The 27,166-nt window shown below is 47.5% G+C and overlaps 1 protein-coding gene across 3 annotated transcripts in view; it reads left to right on the top strand.

The window, feature by feature from the left end:
* Positions 1-959: 959 nt before the first annotated feature.
* The window catches only part of TSPAN11 (tetraspanin 11), an 83,555-nt gene continuing 57,348 nt past the window's right edge, over positions 960-27,166 (top strand). The window contains exon 1 of one of the 3 annotated variants that reach the window (XM_079142021.1): positions 960-1,287. The gene's annotated coding sequence lies outside the window, so the exon portion shown is untranslated. Of the gene's footprint in view, positions 1,288-1,333; positions 1,953-27,166 lie in introns of those variants that run through there. The other 2 variants (XM_079142019.1, XM_079142020.1) reach the window with 2 other exon arrangements.

The raw sequence follows: 27,166 nt of genomic DNA, 5'->3' as shown, positions 1-27,166 counted from the left end.
AGGCTGAGAAGTCCAAGAACGAGCAGCCATATCTGGCAAGGGCTTCGTGCTGTCATGGCAGGAAAGGGGAAAAGGAGTCATTGCCTTCAGGAGACATGGAGGTGCTAGTCTTTATAACAACTTTATCTCCAAGGTAACTGATCTATCCTGTAAGAACAAAAACTTTTCCAAAGAATTAGCCCAGTTCCATGGGAGCAGCATTAGAGCTTCCATGATGCAAACACCTCCAAAGCTGCCACCGCTTCTCAAGATGTTACACAGAGGCCAAATTCCAGCAAATCATAGCATCCTCCTTACACCCTGGTGAACCCTCTCTGGGCAGCCAACTGGGGTATTTAGGATACTGGTACTTCAGTACCAGTGACTCTCTCGAAGTTCCCTACCTTCAATGACTTCTCTGACCTAGAAAGCTGGGAAATGGGTATCCTCCCTCACTGCAGTTACATTTCAAAAGAGCATGGCTAGATTCACACAAGGCCATGGTTTACTTGGGAAATTACACAAGATGCATGCCCCACTGCTGGAAAGCGTCCTCCGCACCTCCACCTGGCAGGGGACACATGAACTCTGCTGTGCACCCTTCCTTTTCGTTGCACTCTAGGGAGAGATCTTGATCCTCCCTAGGCCAGGGAGTATAAAGCAGATGGTCCGCAGGACTCTGAGAGGGACAGGGCAGTGAGGGAGTCTTCTTTGTGTCTGGGGTGGGGGGAGTAGGGAGGCTCCCTTGTGAACAAAGAGTCTTATCCCTAGAATGCCCGGGAACCCCCAAGAACCAGCTTCTCCCAGGACGGGTGGATTGCCCCATTCCACCAGGAGTCCTGAGCTAAGTAGGGAGCCTGGGAGTGAGAGCTGAGAAGCGGGGGGCCGCGGAGGGCAGGGACATTTACACACCCTCCCAATCTCTTCCTCCTACCTCACTCCCACCCTGTAACATTCCCCGGGCAACAGCACAGCTGCCCCTGATCCCACTTCATTGCTCTGTGTGCTCTGAATGCAGAAAGGCAAACTCCCGAACAAAGAGCAGGCCCCCGCCCCCCGGGTTCTGGGCGCGTCCCGCCGGCCAGCTGAGGAGAGAGGGGCGCCTGGGAGCCGAGCAGGGCCAGGAGCTGCAGGCAGCGGCGCAGAGCGCCAGGCACAGCGGGAACCCGCACGCAGCCGGCTCCAGGTGGCGGGGAAGGAGCTCGGTGCCGGCGGGCAGTGGGCGGGCGGGCTCTGGCGATCGGCGCTCTTCATCCCTGTAGGCTCCCGCTCCCTCGCTGCGTGGCGAGCCCTGCGCCCTCCGGCCTGGTAAGTGCAGGTGGCCGCCGGAGAAGCGCGCCCTGCTGGGGCTGGGACGCGGCGGCGCTGGGAGTGGGTATCCTGAAGAGGCGCCCCTGCGGCTCCAGAGCGGGACCGCTGCGGGGGTGGCGGAAGGGGCAAGCTGGCTGTGGATGAGAAGAGCGGGCAGGATTCCTCCGGGCACTCACGGTGGATGCGTGCCCACATTGGTGTCTGTATGGGTGCACAGCTCTGGAGTCCATAACTATGCTCCTTTCTGCCTTTCTGCACTCCTGTCTTTGGAGGGAGCCTGGGCCTCCAGGGGCCTTGTGTAGTCCAGGGTTCCCGGTGCATGACTGTCCCTCCTCGAAATGTCACTCTCTTTGTCCACTCTTAATTCCAGTAGCTGCCTCTTCTGTAAAAGCGGAGGCGACAGACCCAGAGTCATCTTAGCTAGAAGTGTACAGTCCTTGGCTGCAGTACCCCAGGCAAAACAGGGTCTGCTAAATGCTGGCAGCTGCTGTGTCTGGCGTAGGCACAGGATTGTTCTCAGCAGTCTGTCTTCCTTCCTGAGCATGTATTTGTGGGTGCATGGCTCTGCAGGTCCTATCACCTGGGTCTGCATGCCCATCCTGGCTACAGCCAGCTGGCTGGCTACATATGGAAAGAAGGAAGAGCAGGGAATGCGCTGAGAGGTATGGTTTTCACCTATAGTATGTGCAGTGTTCCCATGTGCCAATTGACTGGAAAATAAGAAAGGGAGGAGGGTGCAGTTGGGGTGGGCAAGAAAGCATCTTAACTTGGGTCTAGACTGCTGAGTGTGCAGGAAAAAGTGTCCAGAGGTCTCCAGCACATGACACCTATTGGGGAAAGGGAGATGTGGGAAGAAGGGGCAGCTTCTGGAAAACTCCTAAGCATACACCAGAGGATAGGGTGAAAGTGGAGGGATCTGGGAGAGAATGAGGGTGGTATTAGGCAGGCCTGTGTTTAATTTGTTGGCAGCTGGATTGTAATGAAAAGCAGTTGTTGGAGTCTGGAGACCTAGGTTTGAATCAGAACTTAGTGTTCATCCCTATATAATAGCACCATTCCCTAGACAGGTCATCTGGGACTCAGATGCTTTGTGTCCTTCCTATCTCCAAGGTATCTGGAGTCACAAATTAGTAAGGCCTGGGAAAGCACTTTGACCACAGTAAGGCTTCTAGGATGAGGGGTACTGCTGGGTGCCCAGAAGCCAAGTTGGTGGTTTGGAGAGTCCTTTGGTGGTCTGGAGTTGTTTAGTTTGTGGGTGGTGAAGGGATCCATTTCCATCTTGCTTCCTGAAACACTCAGCATAGCAGGAGTGTCTGCCTAGAGCCCCTTTTTGAACTCTTGATATGGAAACTATGTGCAAGCTTGTGTGGTTTCCTGTAGTTTTTGTGCAAATGCCATCTGCAGCACAAGAAAAAAACTGATGGACTTGACTGTCTTCTAGTTGCTCCCAGAACTTTGACTCTCCAGATGAATCCAGGGGGCTTTATACACATCATCTTGCTCTTTTATTTTGCTCACCAAATGAAGCAGTAAGGAGGATTCCTCGCAGTTTGCAGCCTGGGAGACAGGAGGAGAAGAAGCTTTTTCAATCAAGGTCACAGGTCCAGACATTAATGTCAGGGTTCAGTCTTTTAGAGTACAGAGACTTTTGATCCAGGGTCAGCCCTGTTCTAGTCTGAGGAGAGGCAGAAGTGTATTAAGAGTGACACATAGGCAGCACCCCCAACATCAGGATGTAGTTGGGTGGCTGGCTTGTCCACCCATGAATGTCACCTGTCACAGATACTTCTTTGCATACAGTAGCTGTTTAGTCAATGTCTATGGAAGGAAAAGCCCTGGGCACAGGGTCCTGGAAACCCAGGGTCAAGTACTGGCTGGACTCCCTGCCCACTGTGTCCTGGGGAAAGTCCCTTCACCTCTTTGGGTCTGCTTCCTTATTGGTCAAAATTAGGGCATCTCCAAGATTATCATTCTGATCTCAGCTCATGTGTCACATCTTTGAAGCCTTTCCTGACTGCCCCCCCCCCCCCATCTAAAGCAGTCATCCCCGCAACTAGCTCACAACACCCTGATCTGTTCCCTACCTAGCACTATCTTCTGAACTTGGCTTTGCCCTATCCTACACAGTGTGAGCAGAGTGAAAGCAGAGACCACTTGTATCTTGAATTCTGCTGGCTCCCTGGCACCTAGATCAAGCAGGGGCTCAAAAAATGCTGTTGTGTGAGTAAGAGAGTAAATCAGGTCAATAAGGGGAGATGTCCTCATGTTTTTCTAATTATGCTCTGAGGAGATTTAAGGGGAAGAGCAAGCCCCATAGGCAGGGCACCAAGAGCTCACAGTTCATCCAAGTTACATGTTGACTTCTGGGGAGGATTTCCTTGACAAAAGTGTTCTCCTACTAAGACGAAACTAGAAAAATCCACTGTACCAGAAGACTCGCAGCTCCAATCTGAAATAATAGTACTTCAATTGGAAAGAATACCTTCATGGCCCTCAATGAGTAGAGTGACACTGATGTCCAAAGTAGTTATTCCACAAACCACTTCTCCTTGGTCATGGAATTCATCCTATAGTTGTATGCAGCGGTTTAATATTCTCAATTTTTGGTCAAGGTCAATTTCAAAAGGATTTTGCATATAACACAGCATGTGGGAACTCTGGTCCATGTGTGAGACAGACACTAGACAAGCAGGAAACATTGAATGTCCACAAGGTGAATAAGCCACATGTGGATATTTGAGATCTACCTATTTAGGGTGACTGTGTCTGTCATTGTCCTCCTTGGATGTGTTCCCAGGCAGACTGCCCAGATGTGCCTTTTTCTCACTACATGACCATCATTTTCCTGAGGATTTGGTGATGGAGAGGAACTCTTTTCTCAGTGATTACTGAGCATAGAAGGCAGCCCCACTTGATGGAATGGCCCTGACCTGTACTTACGAGTGGCCACACTTCTGGCATTTCCAAGTTGACCTCCATGTAAGGCATTCTCTCTTTCTATAAATACAGTTGCAAATGGAAGCACAGCTGCTGGGTCTCACCTATGCCTAGGTTTTGGCACAGAGTATACAGGTTTAGCACTGCTTTTCCTTAATCCCATGGGAGGAGCGCAAATGACCACCCTGCCATGGAGAAAAGGCTTTCATCGTTTCGCTTGGTTGCTATAGGTGGGTTGACCCAACAGGAGTAGAGAACTGTACTTTTCTGTAAATTCCTTCAGAGTGCTGACTGTTTTGTTGTTGTTGTTTGTTTCCTTTCTGTGTTTGGTTTTGGTACTGGGGATTGAACTCAGGGGCACTTACACTGAGTGGCATCTCCACCCCTTTATAGATTTTATTTAGAGACAGGATCTCACTAAGTTGTTCAGGGCCTAGCGAAATTACTGAAACTGGTTTTGAACTTACAATCCTCCTGCCTCAGCCTCCCGAGCTGCTGGGATTACAAGCATGTACCACCATGCCCAGCTGACTGTGTTTCTTGCACCTGTCTCTGCTCTGGCTGACTCTTGTAGGTTCCGAGATTCAAACGACTTCGAATTAAAAGACAGCACACTGCAGGGCAGATAGAGCTGGGCAGGGGGCTAACCCATATACAAGGCACATGCATTCACAGAACGCCTGCAATGAGCCTTGAACTTCAGGTTCCTGAGAAATAATTCATCAGGACCCAGCACCCGCCCTCCAAGCTCTAATTGTTGAAATTAAACTCAATCCCAGGAAGAGATGAGAAAACAGCAGAGTGCAGACTGCATGGCATGCACCCAAGCCACAGCTGGAGCTCAGAGAAGGAAAGGGTGGGTGCAGGCCAAGAAAGCAAGCAGCCAGCAAGCAGAGCCCAAACGGAGGCCTGTGCTGGGCTCAGTCAGCCCCAGCTTGCATCCTGGCTCTACCCCTTCCTCTCCATGTGACCTTCCATGTGTTCTGTGACCTGCTAAGCTTCAGTTTCCTTATTGTAAATCGAGGAAATGATCTCTGACTCTTGGCAGGGTGTGTGAATGCCTAGGTTCTGCCTGGAAAGCTCCACTTAGCAGAGGGGCACAGAGCCCCCAAATATCACACTGTGTAGCAACTTAAAAAAGGGATCATGCTGAGGAGGTGACTGATGTCAATTGTGTCCAAACTCCATCTCCCCTGTCAGTCCTCAGGGAGCCTGTCACCTCCTACTGGATGCTCCAGGCCAGCCAAGCACCCCTCTTCTCCCTTGGGGTGCCTTTCCAACTGGGCCATGCCCACTCCCCATGCACCTGCAGGACTGGGGGGATGGCAACAGCGGTCAACAGCCTTGCCCTGACTTTTCCACTGTCCCTTGAGTGAGCAGATGGTCCTCCTGAAAAGCTTAAGGCTCCTTGCTGTAAAATACCAAGGATTAGGAACATTACAGAGGTTCAGAAAAATAGTTTTGATGGTTTGCCAATCTGTTTTGAAGTGTTGAATAGGGGTCCCTCTTTGATAATGATGTGGGACCACCCATCAATGGTTCAATCTCCTCCCAACTCAGGTGCGCTCTCTCTCTCTCTCTCTCTCTCTCTCTCTCTCTCTCTCTCTCTCTCTCTCTCTCTAATACGGATTTCATGCTTTGAACAATGTCTGCTTGCCAACATCACATCAACACACCTGTAATTTTTGTTCCTTAAAAAATTAATAAAAAGCCACATAAATGATAGCTTGATTTTACTCTCCAGAGTCCACCTTTCTGCTTTATATCATTTACTAACAGACTCTAGTGTGTGAAAAATGAGAAATTACACTCCATTTATGTATGACCTATCAAAATGTATAAATGCATTCTATTGTCATGTACAACTAATTAGAACAAATAAAAAAAAAACTTTTAAAAAGGCTCAGAAGAAAAAAAGAATAAGGAACTGAAGAGGGTTGCATTGTCAATTTTGTCTGAAATTGGGAACACATTGCAAAAACAAGCAAAAACTTAAATTATCCTATTTAATTATGTCACTTGTATGATAGATAGACTATCAAGCCTTCCTGGCCAGTGAAGATCCAAGTTTCTTTCTTTCTTTCTTTCTTTCTTTCTCTCTTTCTTTCTCTCTTTCTGTCTTTCTTTCTGTCTTTCTTTCTCTCTCTTCCTTCCTTCCTTCCTTCCTTCCTTCCTTCCTTCCTTCCTTCCTTCCTTCCTTCCTTCCTTCCTTCCTTCCTTTCTTTCTTTCTTTCTTTCTTTCTTTCTTTCTTTCTTTCTTTCTTTCTTTCTTTCTTTCTTTCTAGTACTGGGGATTGAATCCAGGGGTGCTTTACTACTGAGCTGCATCTCCAGCCCTTTTTTATTTTTTATTTTGAGACAGGGTCTCTCTCGGTTGCCCCCAGCTGGCCTCAAACTTGGGCTCCTCCTGGCTCAGCCTCCCAAGTAGCTGGGATTACAGGTGTGCACCACTGAACCTGGCTAAAGGTCCGAGTTTCTATAAGTATTCTTGAAATATTGTAAAAAGATTTCATTCTCAAGACAGAAATTGAGACTCTGCCTTTTATAGATAGCAGAAATTGAGATTCTGCCTTTTATAGATAGTAAAAATTGAGATTCTGCCTTTTATAGAGAGTAGAAATTGAGACTCTGCCTTTTATAGATAGCCACGAGACTTCTGACTTTTGGACGACTGTTCTGGTTTTTATTTTCTGGTTTCTAGAATTACATTCATTATCACTACTTGAGAATAGAATTATGTTTGTTAAGTTTTTATCCGTAGCAACTCACACAAAGCTTGGCAAACTGTAGGCATTCAATAAATGCTCATTGAATGGACATTTCAAGAAGGCACTCATCAGTCATCACTGAGATTGTGTCTTAGGAAAAGTTCCTATACCAGAGCCAGCTACATAATTTGCAGGACCCTGTACAGCATGAAAAAATGGGGGCCCCTACTTCAAAAAGTAGGAGGAGATATCGATAAAAAGTACTGAAATATAAAGCCTTTTTCTTTCTTCCCTTGTCTCTCTTGACTTGACATGCTATTTCTATCTGCTAATATTTAATAGCATTCTAAGTAAAGAAAAATTAAGATTTTAAATTATTAACATGACTTTTACTGTTCATCTTTATATGGTGCAATACCAGCTTCAAAGACAAATACACAAGCATTTAACTCATACATAGAATTACAAAAATTACACAATTCACGTTTCATAGGTCATGTATGCCTATGTATTTTGTTCTTACCAGAAATGATACATGAAACTAACTCAGCTGCTTTTGGTTTACTTCCTGCAACACACATATTCCATCAGCACTCTCTACCTTCAACTAATGAGAGGGAAGGAGGAAGGGCTGAAAGGAACTATGGAACTCTCCACTGGACTGTCTTTTCTTTCCTTCTTTGTCAGCTACATTTTCAGTGACAGTTGTTGGCTAGTGCAGGAAGTAACACAAATAAGAAAGGACAGTCTATCATGACCTGTTTCTCTGAATGCATAACTTGTCTTTTGCATTTGAACCAAGCTCTGGTTCCAACATAGAGCGTGACTTCTCAGGGCTGTCCTGACCCATTTACTCTGTCACAGATGAAACACCTTACCTAGTACTAGCTTTTTTGTTTGTTTGCAGATGCCGGGAATTGAACTCAGGGCCATGTACAAGCTAGGCAAGCACTCTACCACTGAGCTCCACTCCCAGTCCCTGGTACTTGCTTAGAGACTCTCTGAGCTCCTGGGCATCATGGATTCCATGGAATCCTGTGTTCATGGGGAGCATAAAGCTATATGCAAATGGGACAGCATAGAAGAGTGGATACCTGTGTGGTAAATATCTCCTCTGCTCACATGTATGTCCCACTGGTCCAATGGACTTATAAAACGCAAGTTCAAAGTTAAAATTATTTCAAAATGCCAATGACAACGCATTAAATCAAGCTCAGGACTCTCCTGAACTTGAGGTCCTCTGAGCCAGCAAAAGTCACACACCCATGAAGACAACATGGTTTCAACCTCTGGCCTCCCTATTTGGCTACATTTTTGGATGGTGACCCAGTAAGGGCAGAACAAATCCTTTCAGTGTATGGGCTATTACAGAACCTAGGATTCCAGTTAGGTATTTTATCTTTGTAAGACAATGGAAACTTCCATTTCTTTCTCTAGGTCTCCACTCTTCTGAATTCATCATTTACATATTGGAGAGATAGTGTAGGTTGTTTCTTGTCTGTTTAAAAGACTCAGAAGAAAAGAACAAAGGGTAGGAATGGAGATGACCATTGTCCATTTGGTCTGAGGTTTGCAACGGATTGAAAGTAAAAATCTTCAAGGAGTCCTTCAGGCCTGTTCAAAGATGTTCCCTCATTGTCCTAGCTAGGCCCGATCATTTTATATCAAAGCTCAGCAGATAGATGGGGATGAGAGACAGAGAGTGATTTAGTTATTGTGTTTGTCAGCCTCTCTTGCTGTGGCCAAAATTCCTGGCAAGAATAGGTTAGAGGAGGAAAAGTTTATTTGGAGCTCATGGTTTCAGAGATTCAGGCAATGATTAGCTGGCTCTGTTGCTGTGAACCCAAGTGAGGCAGAACACCATGGCGGAAGGGTATGGCGGAAGGCTATGGCAGAAGAAAGCTACTCAGCTCATGACTTGGAAGCAGAGAGAGACAGAGACAGAGAGGAACCAGAGACAAGACATAGTGCCCAAGAGAATGTCCCCAGTGACCTTCCTCCTCGAGCCACCCTCACCTGCCTAGAGTTACTCAATAGTCCATTCACATTATTAATCCACTAAATGGATTAATCCACTGATGAGGTTAAAGTTCTCATAATCCAGTCTTTTCATCTCTGAACATGGGCAGTTCCTAACACATGAGCTTTTGACAAACCTTCCTAGATCCAAACCAGAGCAGTTACCAAGGGAATGTTCTTTGGGTTACAGAGAAGATAGACACAGGGAAGAGGGCATGTGAAAGTGCCCTCCTCATTTGAGGGTGCTTTTTGCACACACAGAGGCCGAGGGCAGCCACGTCTTCCAGAAGATAGAAACTCCTCTGCATCTGAGAAGAAACAGGGAGACAGGCAGTTAGATCCAGAAGCACTGGGAGAGAAGGAAGACATTAAGGAGGCAGTTAGCACTTCCTGACACCACGGAAGCTAAGTTAAGGCTGAGATAAGGCTTTTAACTCAGCTGGAAACCTCAAGTTCCAAGAAAGTTCTGAGAAGGAAGTACTAATATAGAAAACAGGGAAGAGAGCAAGAGATGAAAGTGAACACTTCTTTTAATGTAGAAAGAAGAATGGGTTAGAAAAAGCAGTAACAGATACAAACAGTAAAAATTTAGTAGGGAGAAGCCACATGAACACTGTCCCTCTAATTCCTTAAAGTTGGTCCACATTCTGTCTTGGTTTTAATTTATTGTAGTTTTGAGTAGCTATTTATATCATTAAATGGGTAGATGCATGACTGGTTGATACAAGTTCCCTAGGGTCTGCACACTATTTTCTAACAACCTGCAAGCTGAAAATGATTTTTACATATTTAAAAGATTGAAAGAAACTAAAGAAAAACAAAATGTGGCAGAGACTTGTAGGTGACCCCCAAATCCTACATTAATTAGTCCTTTACCAAAAAAAAAAAAAAGGAAAAAAAAGTTTTCTGACTTCCAATCTATCCTGCTCAATCTGGGATGATAACAAAGAAGAGTCAAGGCTGCCTCTCTGGGAATCACCCTCAGAGACCACAATTTAATTCACCTGGGGTGCTGCCCAGACTGACTCGGTTTGTTTTCAGTGCATCTAATGTTGAATGGCCCTGCCCTGGGGCTCCAGTTCCCAGTGTGAGGTGGGGACCAACAGGCTGCATTGCACAGCTTGTCAGAAATATTTAGTACTGCGAAAGGAAGGGCCAGAGGGTGAAGAAGGGAAGAGAGTAGAAGCGGTGGGGCGAAGAAAGAAAGGAAGAGAAGGAAGGAGGGAGGAGAGGGGGAGGAGGGCAAGAGGAAAGAAAAAGAGAAAAAGAAAATCTGAGGCCCCACCCCAGACTCAGCATTCTGATATGCAGTCGAGTCCAAGAACACTATTCAAAGGTTTGGTCTTTCCAACCCAAACCTGTTGGTGAAGACACACTTCACAGACGGGGTAGTCTGAGGGAGAAGAAGGAAGGCCAGAAGTGCAGGTCTATACCTGGAGATAACCAAGGCTGCTACCTTACACATACCTGGGGCCCAGGGAGGCGAAGCGGGCTGCAGGAACCAGAACTTGGGACAGAGAAACACCAACAACAACAGCAATAATGAATTTCTTCCCCAAAACAGCCATTTGGAATAATTTTAACTTTGGCCTCTATTTTTCATTGCTTCATATATCGTTATCTTTTAGTATATTAACTATACTAACTAATTAGAAATACCAGTTTTGGTAAATGCAGACATTTAAATGCAACTTCCAAGCTAGAATGAAATGATTTAAATAAATACTATACATGTCTGGGAAGTCAAATTGGACTGTTAGCTTTCACCTGAAAACTGATGGGGGAATTCTGTCCCCCTCTCACTTGAGGAAGGACATATTCCCATGGGGTACTTTTCCCTCATTTCCTGCCCTCCAACAATATAACACGTGGAGGATTTATAAGAATGTAATAGGAATTACAAGCTATTGAAGACCTACTGTGTGCCAGGCACTGTGTGAGGTTTTAGTCCTACAAAGTCAGTGTTATCATCCCCATTTTATATTTGTGACTGTTGAGGACCATACAATTTTGGATTGCTGGCTTTGGATTGCTGGTGTGCCCTTTTTAGAAAGAATTTGAAGACCAGGGGCACATGGGACAACTAGAAATAAAGATTCCATTTTGGGCCAAGTGCAATGGCACATGTCTGTAATCCCAGCGACTCAAGAGGCTGACGCAGGAGGATCATAAGTTGAAGGCCAGCGTCAGCAACTTAGGAAGGCTCTAAGCAACTTAGTGAGACCCTGTCTCAAAATAAAAGATAAAAAGACTGGAGATTAGTCAGTGGTAAAGCACCCCTGGGTTAAATACTACCTTTCTCATTAATAATAATGAGACCTTAAGAGGTTTTCACATCTCCAAAGCACTGCACGTTCATAGTTCCTAATGTTCTAGCATTTGGCTACAACAGAGGCAATGGCAGATCAGAATCCAGAATGGTTGTAGGCAGCACTGTAGAGTCTAAAGTCCCCACACACCAGTAGCACTGGACTGAGAACCAGAGAGAGATGTGGGTTCAAATGCCAGGTCATCTCTGATTTGATCAACTTAAGACGAGAAACTGCATTCACCTCCAGGATCTCTCTAACCAAAATATGGGAGTGGACTGATTTCTAAGGTTTCTTCTCCACCTGGGACACGCCAGTGGCTTTCCAAACCTTGGTAACAATGGCTAGTGATAATGGTGGTAATGTCATTAACATAGGATTAGAGAACCAATTTGGGCAATACCTAGGATGTTCTGAAGTCAAATCATTTCTCTAACATCCTCCCTCAAAAACTCATGGAACCAGCCTGGCGAGGTGGTGCATGTATATAATCCCAGCAGCTCAGGAGTCTGAAGCAGGAAGATTGCAAGTTCAAAGCCAACCTCAGCAACTTGGCAAGACCCTGAGCAACTTAGGGAGATCCTATCTCAAAATAAAAAATTTAAAAAGAACTGGGGATGTGGCTTAGCGATTAAGTGCCTCCTGGGTTCAAGAAAGAAAGAGAAAGAAAAAAAGGAAAGAAAGGAGGGAGAGAGAGAGGGAGGTTGAGGGAGGGAAGAAAGAGAGAAAAAGAAAGAAAGAACTCATGGAACCAAAATTCTTCCTCTTTTGACAGAAATCGGGTAACAATGTGGAGTTGTTGACTAGTTGCCATGTGAGTGCATGATTTCATTGCCCAGAAAGGTCAAATATCTTTTAAAAAGACAGGTATCTTGTGCTTGGCCCACCTGCAAGAAGATTCTAATGCTTTGCAAAAGAGTTATTAGGTCCCTAGAAAATATGTTTTCATTGAGCTGAGATGAAGAAACATAATTTATTTATCAGGGAGTTTAACAGCTTCCAAGCTTTCTTCAATGAATCATATCACCTTCTAGACTTAAGACCTAACAGATTTACATCCAAGTCCCAAAGCCAACACTGGAATTTAAATGTGGATACCTGAGTGTTCTCTCCCTCACCTTACACACACATAGGCACACAGACTAACTGGTCTGTGTGTCAGGGCAGACAGCAAACAAAGCCAGGAGTCTGGACATGTGGATAAGTGGTTCCAACTCTACCTCCACCTCTGGTAGCATCCCTGGGCCCACTGGGCCTTCAACCCCAGTCATGGCCCTTCTCTTGGGAGTCAATAGTCCAAGGTTTGTTTGTGGCTACCCAAAAATAGATGTTTCAACATCCGTGTGAGCAAGTCACAAACCTCTCTGAGAATCAAACCTATGAAACTCCAGCACATCGATGGTAAAATCTTTTCATATAATTTCCAGGGCCCCCCAAGTTACCAAGTTCTAGGGAAGGAAAGGTCTTTGAGGCTTACAGTTAAGCCATGGTATCTTGTTCCAAAGACAAGACCAGCATTATTTTGAAAGCAGATGAGAAATTGTACAAATCCTCCTGTCTGGGAAAGGAAATGCGTTTTTATGTCATTTGGGCACTTTTCTTTTCATTACTCGCCACCTGGAAGGGAGTATCTACGCCTCCTGGATCCCGGCAAGCAAGGCATGCCTATGCTTAAGCATGAAATGATGTGCACCATAATGAAGGCTCTGCAGAGAGAGCCCCTCTCCCTCCATCCCAAAGCAACCCCTCCTCCAGCCTGGCTCATCCCTGCCAGAGCCACAGAGCTACAAACTACCATCGTCCCTGTTGCTGCTGCTGCCATGGGAAGATGCAGGTGTATATCCAGAATTCAGGCACAGGCTTGGGCCATGGTGGTGACTGTCTTGGTGACCTTCACCCTGTTATCCCTGCTGGGCAGAGAAGGACATGGATTCAGGTAGGAACTACTGAAATTCCAGCAGTCAGCAAGGATGACATTAATTTTCCCTCAATGTATGTGACAGCCCAACCCCCAAACCAAACATCAGAGAACCAGGCTCATGTTTATGAGCAGGATGGCAGAGGAGGGAAAGCCACCCTTCTCAGGACTATGTGTAAGCTCACCATAGAGGAATTCTTCCCTGAAGCTGGTCGATGTCCTCTGCAGTCTCCAACATATCCTACCCAGCTCTCAGAAATTCAGATCATGCAAATAGTGGCTGTAGCCATGGAGCTGAGTAGAGGGTTGCTTCTGGGATTCTGCCCTTGTGGGGTAGCAATTTTGTTGGGGACCCTGAGTCAAGCCTGGTGGTAACCCCTTGGTTCAGATCAAGCTTAAGAGCTGGGACCATCATTGATTTGGGACCTGGAGTGGCTCACACATTTTCTAGACTCGCTTCCAGGAGCCTCGTCTTATGACCCTTCTGACCCCGGAAGCAGAGATGCCCTGGGTACTCAAACCCCAGTCTAAATCTAAATCCAAACTTGGGAAGCCCCCTGAGCCTGAAGTGTCATCTGTTTAGGCCTGGCTTCTCAGGGTCAGTCACTGAGTTCTTTTGGCCCTCTTGGATTTCTGTAAGGCATTAGAACCAGCTAATGGTAGACAGCAGGGCAGACCTGCTTCTGATGCTCCTGTCCTAACTCTTCACCTGAGGGGGTAAAACAGAGCCAAGTGGAGAGGGCATCCTGCTTTGGATCTGCTGTAACTGTCAGTGTTATCTGCCTCATCATTGTGACATGAAGTCAGAGCCCAAGACTCAAAGAGCAGGTTCAGACTCAGAGTTGCTGGACTGAGTGTGGGTCCAGAAAGCCATGACAGCAGCAAGAACCCAAATGTCCAGAAGCTGCCTTGCTAAGAGGGAACTGAGCCAAGACCCTGGTCCAGTGTCACCAGGGCCCAAGCTAAGGGCATAGAGCAGGGCTGGCTGTGCCAGAAGCTTCCTGGGCAGAGGTAGTTCTCAGCATCAAATGAGAGCTGGCTCTATCAGAGAAGCCTAATGCAATGATAGAAACTGGAAAGCAGCCCAGCCTCGGCAAAAAACTAGGACATGTTCCTGGGAGGCAGCACCAGGAGCCTGGGCAGACTGTCTCCAAGCCAGGCTCCTCCTGAACAGTGCACAGAATCAGTTAGAGGGAGGGTTTGCATTTCAGACAATGCTGCATGTCCTTGAGTAGGTTTCCTCTTCTATTTAGGGGATCCCAAGAGGGTTTATCCCTTAATTACTGTGAGAACTACCCATATGCTATCATTATTGTTCCCATTTATGCAGGTAACCAGCAAGCTACAGCCTTGAGGGAGCAAACTCACCGGCCCCATTTGCCTGGCTCTCAAGAGCTCCTGCCATTGCCTGATGGGGAGACCCCCCTGGCCGTGGCAGACACCATACTCAAAAAAATGGGGTAACACTTTGGCTCAGTAAGTTGAACAGAGTTACCATATGGCCTAGCAATTCCACTCCTGATATCACCCAAAGGACTTGAAAACAGGTGTCCAAATTTGTACATGAACTTGTACTGTTCTTGGCAGCTCTCTTCCACAAGAGCCAAAGGTAGAAACAACCCACAAGCCCCATCAAGAGATGAATGGATGAGCAAATGGTGGTATGTGCATGCAACATCATACTACTCAACTGTGGAAAAGAATGAAGTACCCATGCATACTACAAACGTGAATGATCCTTGAAAACATTATGTTAAGTGAGAGAAGCCAGACACAAAAGATCATACATTGCATGATTCCATTGATATATTAAGACTAGAAAATCCATAGACATTGAAAGTGCTGGTGGTTTTCAGAAGCTCAGGGAGAAGAATGAGGCAGAACTGCTTAATGAGGTTTCCCTTTGGGGTGATGGAAATTTCTGGAACTGAACAGTGGTGATGGTTGCACAACATTATGAACAATTGATGCCACTGAAATGCCCATTTGAAAATGGTTCCAATGGTAAATTTTATGCTATGTGTATTTTATCAGAATAAAAAGGAGGAAAAAAAAAAAAGCCAGACACAGTAGCACATGCCTTTAATCCCAGCCTCTGAGGAGGCTGAGGCAGGAGGATCATGAGTTCAAAGTTAGCCTCAGCAAAAGTGAGGCACTAAGCAACTCAACGAAACCCTGTCTCTAAATAAAATATAAAATAGGACTGGGAATGTGTCTCAGGGGTTGAGTACCCCTGAGTTCAATCCCCTGTACCCCCCCACAAAAAAAGGAAATAATACATGAAGTATGGTAGGGGCCATGTGGAGGTCAGCAAAAGACTAACTACCTATAAAATGAAGGGCTTCTCAGATGACCTCAGAGGTCACTTCTGTTCTAAAAATACTTTGTGGGTTTGTAATATAGTCCTATCTCTTCCCTGGGTCATTTTGACCATGGGCAAGTGTGGGATGATGATATCCAGTTAAAGAATCAAAATGTTGATGTCCACACGTGGATCTCAGAGTGCTAGAGCTGGTTGGTTTTTTATTTTGTTTTGTTTTGTATTTTTGTCTCAGCGTTAGGATGGGTGGAAGAAGAAGACAGCGATCAGAGGAACTTACTTAGCAGGGAGGAACTTAACATGTCCCTTCCACTGTATCTATAGTTCTATATGCTGAGGGCTACATAAAAATTTGTCTGAAAGAGCATACAGCCAGAACACCAACTTTCTCATCATACAGGTAAAGAAACTGAGGCCCCACCCAAGAGGGGCACTGACGTGCCTAAGGTGCTGGTAAGTAGAGCCGGATCTCCTGAATCTAGATGCCCACTGACATCCGGACCTCTGATTGACCCCCCCCAACCCCAACCCACCACAGGCTCCTGCCTTCATGAACAGCCCAGGCACCTGTTAGTGGATGTCCACCAGATCACTTTAGCAAGTCCCCTTTCTTGGGTAGTCACGGGAAGCAAGGATTTCCCTCACCCTGGCCCTCTCCAAGAACATGTGCCTTCCCCAGCAAATCCCTGCCAAGCACCAGCCCACCCCCTGGGTAATGAGCTGGAAGCTCCCATGGGAACAGGCCCCTCTTCTGTGTCACCACGTAGGTGAAGAAAAGAACAGCTTTTTCTTTGAGGAGATCATAGATCTGTTCATTCAAGAGGATCAGGGAAATTATAATATAGATCTTCTCTGAGCGTAGGGAAAAATATAGACTCTGCTTTATTATAATTAGCCTGGTGTTTGAGGAAGCACTAAGTATATGAGGCAAGGCGCTGTGTTTTTTGAAGTGCATTTTTTTGAGATCCATTGTGTCAAAATTAAATCCCCGTGCTCTTAGTTTAGAAAGACAGCAATCCTTCTTCCTGGGGTTTAACTTCTCACATCAGCCTCCTCTTCTCCCCTACCTGGGTCCACCCCTGCAGTTAGGCAGCCTGGGAACAGTTACCAGGGACTGACAGTAGCTGGCCGAGATTTGATTGTCCTGGAGAACATGGTCCCTACCATGTTAAACAGAGCCACAGGAAATCAATTAACATGCACCTGATTCTCACATCAGATAACTGGGCTCCTGGGTGTATTTTTAGAATTCATCTAAATGAATACTCAATCCCCAGTCCCAGACTCTGTTCCATAACCTGCTAAACCATTAGCATTATTTAATTTAACCTCATAATTGCTGACTCTAATTCTTATTCTCTGGGTCAGAAGGTCTCATGGTTTCTTATTGCTTATGAAGTAAAATCCAAAACTCTGCAGTTCAGGATATACCTTTCTTGCCAGTTTTTTTGCCCAGTTTCTGCTCATTCCTTAAATCTCTTGTTCATAGTTCCCTCTTCAACACTCCAGTATGCATCTCTTTTTCTCTCCTTGAACTTCATACATTGTGTGAAAGTGATGTTGATCTGTGTCCCCAGCATGATCTCTTTGAGGTAAGGGACTGTTTCATTCATTCTTTTCTCCGTGTTTATTTTTAATCTCCAGCTCCTAGCACATTGTGTGCCACACAGTGAGTCCTCAGGTGTTCAGTGGATTAATAGAGTAATCAGTTAGTTCATCTCAAGGTCAAAATGGATACATGAACAACTGACGAACCACTGCAGTGACAAGGGGAGGGGGCCTAAGGTGGGCAGGAGCCGTGAGAAGAGAGGCAGACTCAACGATGTTGATTTGGAGCTGCAGAAGGGTGGGTCTTGGTAAAGTTGTCACAGGTCTAGTGGGAAGTGGTGACTGAGAAAAAGGGATGAGCACTGGACAATGGATGGAGGGTCACTTGCTGAGGTGAGGACCATAGGGCAGGTAGGTTGCAGGGGAAAGATACTGAATTGGGACACATTGTAGATTAAGGACCTGTAGCCATGTGAGTGAGCCTAGAGCTCCCAGGCCTCCTGGTCATCAGGTCCTTGGCTTGTTCCCCAGCTTAACCTGCAGGGAGCACCAGGCTTAAAAGGCGGAGCCAATTGGAGGGTTCAGTTGATGAGACAGGAAGAGAAGACAAAGTTACAGACTTTGGTGGCTCTGAGACTCAACGTCTTTGTCTGTTTTATGCTGCTATAACAGAATATCACAGACTGGGTCATTTATAATGAATAGAAATTTATTTGGCTCATGGTTCTGGAGTTGGAAGTCCAAGAGCATGGTGCTGGCATCTGGCAAGGACCTTTGTGCTAGGTCATCTCAGGGCAGTAGGCAGAAGGGCAAGAGAGAGCAAAGGAACAAGAGGGGTCCAAACTTTCTTTTAAAACAAACCTCTTCTCCTCGTAATGACATTAATCCATTGGCAAGGACGAAGCCCTCCTGATCACATTGCCTCCTGTTACGCTCCACCTCTCAACACAGTTGAGATTGAGGATCTCAACTGTTGCATTATGGATTAACCTTCTAACACATGAACTTTGATTTGGGGGGGTCATGTTCAAACTTGGTACTCAGATTAAGGCACAATGGAGACAAAGGAGAAGAATCAGGAGACAGTGGCACGGTGAAACCAGTAAAGCCTGAAAGGGAACTTCAAACAGAAGGAGTGCTCAAGTGCTGGGGGTGTAGCTCAGTGGTAGAGCCCTTGCCTAGCACATCAGAGGCCTTGGGTTCCATCCCTCACACTGCAAAAAGGAAATGTGATCAGTGTTTCACATTCAGCAGAGGTGAAGCCAAAGGAGGTTGAAAAGCCACCTTTGTCTTGAACAATTTGGAGTGATTAGGTAGGAATGAAGGGGTGGAAGTCAGACAGCCGTGGGTGTAGAGTGACTGAATGAGGGACTGAACTCAGTGTGGAGAGAAGGAGAAAGATCTGGCTAGGACCTAAGAGGGAGAGGGGATGGAGGCACACATGGGAATTTTGAGAAACAGGATGCATTGTGATTAGATGGAGCTTGGAATCTTACACCTGACACTGCATCCTGGTTCTATGTACTAAATAAATCATTAAGGACCAATTGTTGCTTCCAGAAGTGGAACTGGAGTAGGATTTTTTTCTTCTTTTTTGAAAGCGGCATTATCCAGACAAGACTCTAATTCCCAAAGATACAATCCAGTTAGAGAAAAGACTGAGCTGCTTTGTCAGAGACTCGACAGTTCAGTGGTTTAAAGTATAAAGAACTTTGTTTTTCTCTCACGTAGTAGTCCAGGGCGAGCAATAGTCTGCTCGAGGCTGGATAGAAGGATCCAAGTTCCTGCCGTCTTGCTTCCCAAGAACAGCATGAGTTCTCAAAATGTGGTCCCCAGACCAGCAGTAGCAGCATCTGGACACTTGATTTTCAAGTGCAGGGGTTCAGGCCCCACCACATACTTACTGAATCAGGATCTCCCGGGAGGTGGGACCCAGCTCCCTGTGTTTTTGAGAGCACCTCAGGTGATGCTAATGCACCTTGAGTTTGAGAACCATTGTCTGCATGGTTGAGGGGTTCAGACACATCTGTGTTCCAGCTGTCAGGAAGGAGAAAGATGATGCAGATATACCAGGGCAGTATTTTAAGATCCAGGCATGAAGTGGCACTTCCGCTTATGCTTCTTATCAAGGATTACCATGAAACCAGATCTTTCAGCTTGGAGGGGATGGTTGAGTGTCTATGTACCCAGCTACAACTCCATTATAATAGAAGAAGGGGACAACTTTTGTGAGACCACCAGCAGTCTTATCTACTTTATGAATGGAACTTAATTAGGTTTAATGCTGCTACCACCCATCTCCTGCAAGAAAACAAAGGATGCCTATGTACAGATGGAAGTTAAGGTCCTCTGGTTAAGAATCCCTTTTTTTTGTTGTTGTTGTTTTGTTTTTTATCCCATGCACCAGACCCCCAACTGTCTGTCTCCCTCACAGGGCTTGGGCAGCCTTAGACACCTGCCTTACCTGCTCAGCCCATTATATTGTACTGCCCAACGCCAGCTTAGCAACTTCCAGCAACAATCAGGATTTCACCCAGCTGGTCACATCCGAAGGAGGGTGCCCAGGCTTGGTAGGGGAGGGTGGGGGCAAGGAGGAGTGCTGATTTACTGGAAATGAGAGATAGAAGAAAGATAAGCAGCTTGGTAACTGCGCAGCTGTGCACAGCTGTGCAGACTGCACACCACACAATCCTAGAAGTAACCATCCACATGGACCGTGATGTGGAGCTCCCCCTGGAGCTGGATGACAGAGCCACCCTGCCTTTGTCTCATCGCCAGGTCCCACTTCCCTCCTGAACCCAATACCCTGGGCTCTTGGACCTTTCTGAGACTGCTGCTCTGTACCTTACAGACGCACCCTTGAGCTCCCCTTGAATAGGTCACCTCTGAAATCTCCATCCTTGCTCTGAGTGACTTCTCAGAAGGGATTTCAGTGCTCCTAAGACCAAACCTGGACAGAAAAATCAATTCTGGGTGGGAGCAAGTTTTCTTTGCTCCTCAAAGCCACCTCTTACAACCCAGAAACCCCCAAACCCGAGAGACCTTGACTGGAATTTCAGCAGCCCCAGGGCCTGATTCCCGTGGGGGCCAGAGGAGCCTTATCCTACTTGTTTATAAAACAGAAGTGGCGGCACCTGCCTCACTGACTTATTGAGACAATGAAATGAGACCCCTGGACCAGGGAAGGACCCTCCACCATGACTGATGCTATAGAGGCTAGGTTTTCAAGCCCCTGACCGGAGAGACTGGAAACAGAGGCAGAGTGACCTGCCTTCCTGGCATCTACTATTTGTGTATTTAACAAGCTTCTCTCTCTCTCTCTCTCTCTCTCTCTCTCTCTCTCTCTCTCTCTCTCTCTCTCTCTCTCTCACACACACACACACACACACACACACACACACACACACACACACACTCCATCTCTCAGCTCTCCTGCCTCTGTGAGCTCTACAAGAGGAAAGAAAGAGAGCTCGTGTTTGTCAATGCCTTAGCACTGGTGGAGGGTTTCGGGGGCTCTGGGCTTTCCCAGCCTGTGCCATAGATCCAGTTTCAAGGGCTGGAGCAACGGCAAGAAAAAGAGAGCAGGGCGGCTGGGAGGCAGGGCAGACTACATACCCCTTCTAGCAATCTGCCAAAGCTGCCCGCTCCTGCTGGGGTTCCTTCTGCAGCCTGGCTCCTCTGGGAAGCACCTGATTATGCTCACAGGTGTTTCCCATCCATGGAGATGTCCTGTTCCCATTTGTGCCTTGTCAAGTTTATTTTCAAAAGGACTTTCTTCTTTGATGTGTGATGGACATAGGTCTGTGTTTCTTATCTGAGACTGAAATTAAAGGCCGAGGGGAAAAGAGGACACTGCAGGGAGGGCAGAGAAAGCTCAGGGAGAAAAAGACAAGGGGAACTCTCTGCAGTGACTTGAGCAAGACTCTCCCCACAGGCCCTGCTGGGAGGACTGGCCGTTGCCTGTGTCAACTCATCTACCCAGAAATGCACAGGCACAGGCCACGACAGTGGTGGGGTGAGCTTCGCTTCTCTGCTTTTCACCATCTTTAGCTTACATGTCCTGAGGAACTGGTCAAGAGCAGAAGCACAGAGGGAATTATTTATGTCACTCTTTAAGAGTTCAAGAGCTTCTAGGTGACACTTTAATGCATTTGTTCCTTCCATCATTCATTCAAATCTATTACACACATACATCAAGCATGCTCTGTTGGGTGTTCAGAACTCTGAAGTGAGCTCAGATTTTAGTTACTGATGGAGCCCAGGAGCACGCCTGGGGCTTCATTAATCAGGGCTGGTGATCCTGGGAACAGGAAGTGGGTTGGAGGAGCCTCCAGAGCTGGGGGGTTGGCATAGAAAGATACTGAATTGAGCTGGGGATATAGCTCAGTTAGTAGAGTGCTTGCCTCACATGCACAAGGCCCTGGGTTCAATCCCCAGCAGCACAAAAAAAAAAGATTCCAAATTGAGAAGTATAGACTATTGTAGACAGGTGGCATGACACAGTGGTGAAAGGCCAGGGTTTAACATCCATCTGGGACAATTTTTAAGTGAAAGGAACACTACTAATATTTATGTCAAAAAGGTAGGTTTAAACTGGGACATTGTGTGGGCACACCAGAACGAGTGGTCCCCCTGCTGAGGGTTCACCTTGAAGCCAGTCCACCTGACTCCCATCCGCTGCTTACAAACAGCGTGACTGCAGATGAGCTCTACAACCTCTGTCTCCCTTTCTGCATCTGCAATGTGGGGACAATGCCCAGGCCTACCTCATAGGTACTTAGAACCATATGCAATGGTGGTACATGAGTGATAAACACTAGCTATTGCTACAAATAGGCATGGGATAAAATCCACAGAGCCCTCAGTGACACAGAAAAGATCAGAAATTACCGTGTGGCCATAAGACTTGGAATGGGGTAGCATCTTCACCCCACTCACTAAAGAAGATGGTAGTTCCATTCCCATAGATGGGAAGAACTGAGGCCCAAAGTGACAGAGCAAGTTGGAAACAGAAGGGGGACCAGAACCCAGGTCTTGAGATGTGAACCCAGCCCTCCTTAAGTCATAGAAGAGTGTCGCCCAAGCACCGCAGCAGGGGTCACCATCTGGACTTAAGGACATCATCATGCTGCTGTGATGGCGGAGGCATGGGCTGCAGCCCTGCCTTTGAGCGCCTCCTCCACCCACAGGAGCGGGCGTTCCTCTGTGCAGCACAGCACGCTGCCCCATGCTGAGAACAGAGAAGGAAAGCTCAGTGCCCACAGTCTCCAGTGCCTTGTCTCCCCTGCTTTCCAAGGGTCTTCCTGTCAGCACCAACTACTCAGGTAAATTAAGGTCTTGAATTTTGTGCAAGTAGATTCTTTGTGGTCACCTGAAGACAGGGTCTCCTGTAATGGACATCTGGGTAGAGTCTGCTAGAGGCAGAGTGGGCTTAGATAGAGAGGCTCTGAGACTGCAGCCCAGGTGTCCAATGCAGGGCCTCCGGTGGATGAATGATTTAGGATCACCTGTCTACAATAGTTTGATCTGGAATGTCCCCCAAAGGCCCATGTGTTGAAGGCTTGGTCCCCAGGGTGGCACTATTGGTAAGTGATGGAAACTTTAGGAAGTGGGGCTTAGTGGGAGGAACTTAGATCTTTGGGGGTGTGCCCTTGAAGAAACTGTTGGGACCCTGGTCTCTTACTCTCTCCCTCTTCTTCCTGGCCACCATGAGGTGAGTAGACCTCCTCCAGCACACTCTCCCCATATGTTTTGCCCCAAAAGGCCAAACACTTTGGGCAACTGTGGTCTGAAACCTCTATAACCCACAAGCCAAAATAAACCTTTCCTCCTTGAAATTGGTCTATCTCAGGTGTTTTGTCACAGTGACAGAAAGCTAACATCACAGACTATTTATTGTTCTTTATTCAGGAAGATCTTAGAGAGCTGGGTTTAATTATCCCTTTAATATTACAATGCAAAGGGTTCTTGCAAACTCTCCATTCATTTGATTCTGACAATCACCCTGCAAGGGAACAAAACAGCCAGCTCAGCATTATCCCCATTTGACAGAGCAGGAAACTGAGGCCCTGACTTGCCAAGGATCACTACGCTGTAGATGACAGGTGATCTCCACAGCCTTATGTTCCAACCTGCTGACTAGTACCATTATTTTGTCTGTTTGTCACTAATTCTTGTCATGGGCACTGGGAAATCCTTTTATCATAGGTCAGACTATGATGTGGAAAAAGAAAACCAGGAAAAACATACAGGCCGAAGCTGCAGGGCTCTGCATATGTGTGACAGGTGTGGGACAAAGGGAAGGCCAACTACTTACCTCAAAGCAGGAGACAAAGGACTGCCTGGCTTCCAGGCAGAGCCAGGACAGACTCCTGTCTGCTGCTGCCCAGGGTGACCTCCTACTCTGTGGGGAACAATTCCACATGAACACAGGCCATGCCAACCTGCCCTGACCAGCTGTGCCCCACGCCTGGAGTGAGCTGCCACTGAGCTGGCTAAGGATGACCAGCAGGCCCAGGGACAGGGCACTGAGCACAGCAAATGGGGGAACCAGGCCAGTAGTGCTGCTGGGGCATGCAGAGGCCAGTGCCATCACCTCTGTAATGGGCATGATTGTCCCCCACTCTGAGTCCCGTGAGCCTTCTCTCAGCAGCCCTGTCAACAGCATCTGGCCTGCACTGTGCTGGCACACTGAGGTCTGTACATGACAGAGGGCGACTCTGGGCCCTTCTGACAAAGGGCCCCAAGTGGCAAAGTGCACTTCCAAGACAAGTAACCATAGCTGCTCCCAGCCCGTGGTGTCTGGAGCATCTAGACTGATGCTTCTCCCTCCTGCCAGCACACAGCAGTCCTGCAGCTGAAGCCAGAGGCTGGGCCAGGGCCAGGGGCCAGTGGTACTCTGGGTGGCAGTGGGTATGGAGTTGGCTCAGCTGCTCTGTGGCTACCTGACCTGACAGGGAACTTCTTTCCTCACTTCCTCAACTACAAAATAGGGACACCCTGCCTCAAAAGACACCAGAAGACCAAGTAAGACAAGTACTGCTTCTCCAGGCCCAGGCTCAGCACATGGTGAGGCCAGGCTCCCAGAAGCTGTGGCTGCCCCTGGAAGTGAGTTGCTGGAGGCTGTGAGCACAGCAGGCTCTCCAGCTCGGCTGGGATCTGCCCCTTCCCTGGGTGGCTCTTGCGGTTGGCCTGGTACATCTGGAAGGAGGACACTGCCCCTGAGGGCTCGCTCTGGGGTTGCACACATCTGGGGTGGCTTGTCCTAGTTCTAGGCTCTTGGTTAACAAGTGTTTGCTGAGCCTGAGTCCCTGCCTTGAAGGGTCAGCTTAGGATCCAGACACATCTTCTCTTCACTCCGGCTGTGCTGATGGACGCTTGGTAGAACCGCACATGGAAGCAGAATGCCAGAGTGCACATGCGTGCCTCACAGGCTGTGAGAGTGGAGTGGGCCGCAGAAGTACAAAGGCACGGCTGGGGAAGGAAAATTAAAGGTGCCTTGTGTGGGAAAAATAACATATTCTGGTTCCTAGGTACAGTCCACCCCTTCGACTCGGGGCCCTGCCCTCCCCACGCCCTCCTTTCCTCCTTCAGGACCTGCCTGGTTTGGGCAAGAGAGGGTGGGGTGGCCTCCCAGGGGCGGCCTCTCAGCCAGTGGGGACAGGCACACCTGGCTGGGCTCCTGACCTGGCCTCAGGCTTGGCAAGGGGAGCAGGGAGGCTGTGCCTCTGCATGAGAAGAAAGGCCACAGCTCCTCTGGGGCTGGGGAGGCTTTTCGCAGGGAAGCTCCAAGGGACAGCCTCAGCCTTCCTCCCAGAAGCCCCCGAGGTATCAGGGCCAGGTGGGAGTTGAGGGTGTGCTGGGAAGAGGGGCAGAAAGAAAGGGCACTGGGTTAGGGGACCCAATTGATGGGGCAGAGGGACCAGGTTGTCCCCAACTGAGGAGCACTGGTTGTGTGACCCTGACCAGGATGAGGCCTCCAAGCCTCCTTCCTCCAGCTGTCAAGGGCCTTCTGCCTGCTGCCCCTAGTCCTGCCAGGGTCAAAGCATGATGCCTGTAGTGCGAGGGGCTGTCCTGCCAAGTGGGATTCTGGAAGTCTGACAGGTCCACCCATCAGAGGTACTGTCCTCAGAGAATGCAGGGGATGTTAGTGGCTGACAGAGGGCTGTGGACAGTTGTGCTCAGCACAGACCCAGAATCCTGGGGAGGCCCTGCATTCAGCTCTGTGTGGGTCCTTGGCATGTGATGCCCTGTCCCCTTTGCTCCTCAGCCTCTGTCTCCTTTGATTCTCAGCCTCTATCCTCTTCACTCCCCAGCCTCTGTCCCCTTCACAAAAAAAAAAAAAAAAAAAAGCAGGAGCTGAGTCCTGATGATACACACAATGCATGTTGGCTACTTGCAAATAAGTGAAAAATAGTCATGTACTTAGGAAAACAGGTCTCTCGGGATGTAGAAACTACAAATTCTTAGTGCTAGGAATTTAATTCAAGGTCCCCCTACAGCACCATCCACAGGACTCTACAGTTAAGAATCAAACCCAAAGTTTGGTCCTAAAGAGTTGCCTGTATTCATCTACCTGCCTGCAACAAAAAATGTTGATATAAAGGAAAAAAACCAGTGAGTGCCCAGAGACTCACAGCCACTGGATCCCAGGCCTCAAAGTCAAGGAGACAGATGACCAGGGAGAAGGGTGTGGTTACCTCCTGAAGGTTCCCCAGGGATTTGGTATCTCTGTAATGATGGCCATGATGGTACTCCCGACCTCAGGTCCTGCGGCCTCCCACAGTTGCCCACTGCGGTCTTTGCCCAGAATAGATCCTCTCATTCTTAGCTTCCACCGAAAATCACCAAGCCAGGCCAGCCTAGGGGAAAGCCAGACTTCTGCACCCTGCCCTGCAGACTTCAGGGTGCCAGGCTCTGCACTTATTGTTGAGTGCCTTGGTTTCCTCTTCTGTAAAAGGGGATAATAATCCTACCACGGGTTAAGGAATAAGTCTGTTAATGCACATATAGCACTTAGTTTGGAGGTCAGCACGTACTTAGCCTCTAGGAAAGGTTTGTGTTGTTGTTGTTGTTATATATCATCAAACCACCGTATTATTGGAGGCCATAGAGAGAATGCTGGCCTGGGAGACAGGAGAACAGGCCCTGCCCTGCCGCTAAGCTGTAGCTTGACCCTGGCTTCCCCCTGCCACCAGAGACTTGGCTTCCACAGTTTTCGCACAAAGGGGCTCAGCCAGGATCTCTTTGCTCCCCCAGCTGTCACTGAGAGAGTCAGAGGAAGTCACACTTTTATGATCATTTCAGGAAGACAGTCACACTGTCTGCCCATCAGGAATGGGTCACCCAAGTAGAAATGAGATGAGAGGAAGGGAACTGGGGGTGCAGCTCAGTGACAGAGCACTCACCTCGCATGCTCAAGGCCCTGGAAACATCGCAACACCCAACATGGCAGGAAACAAAATAAAGTCAGAGGGAGACAAGAGCAAGGGCAAGGCGGTCTGTGTGGAAGAAGGAAATGCAGCAGGGGCATGTAACCACCTTTCACTCAAAGCCTAAATGAAGTTATAAATTGAACCACTGAGGTTGTTTTTTCCTGTCCTCCTGTGTTTGGTCATCGTGCAGGCAGGCCTCTTGCTGGCCAAGAACTCAGAACTGGAAATTGGCACTTAACTGAAGGGGTAGAGATGGAGCAGGATCTGGTTTTTCCCAGCGCAAACACATGAAAGGCTGTCTTTTGCTTAACTGACAGAGTTGTGTGAATGAGCCATGTACAACACTGTGTTTTGAAGTGTGTGTGTGTGTGTTGGAATGTCTAAATTGAACTAGCATTTGCATAACCTCACATAGTTATCATTTCTTAAGTGAGATCGCTTTATATCCACTCTTTTAGCATCTTTCAAGAATATAAATCATTAACTGTAACTACCATACTGTACAATAGATCTCCTAAACTCGTCCTCCCCACTGACTGAAATTTTATGTCCTTTGACCCATGTCTCCCTAATTGCCCAGCCTGGGGAACCACCACTGTACTCTCTACTTCTGGAAGACCAACCTTTGTAGATTCCATGTAAGAGTGAGATCACGCACTTCTTCCTGTGCCTGGCTTATGTCA

Source organism: Sciurus vulgaris (assembly GCF_902686455.1).
Source record: "Sciurus vulgaris genome assembly, chromosome: 5".
Classification (NCBI taxonomy): domain Eukaryota; kingdom Metazoa; phylum Chordata; class Mammalia; order Rodentia; family Sciuridae; genus Sciurus; species Sciurus vulgaris.
This window is presented reverse-complemented; position numbering and strand designations above follow the sequence as displayed.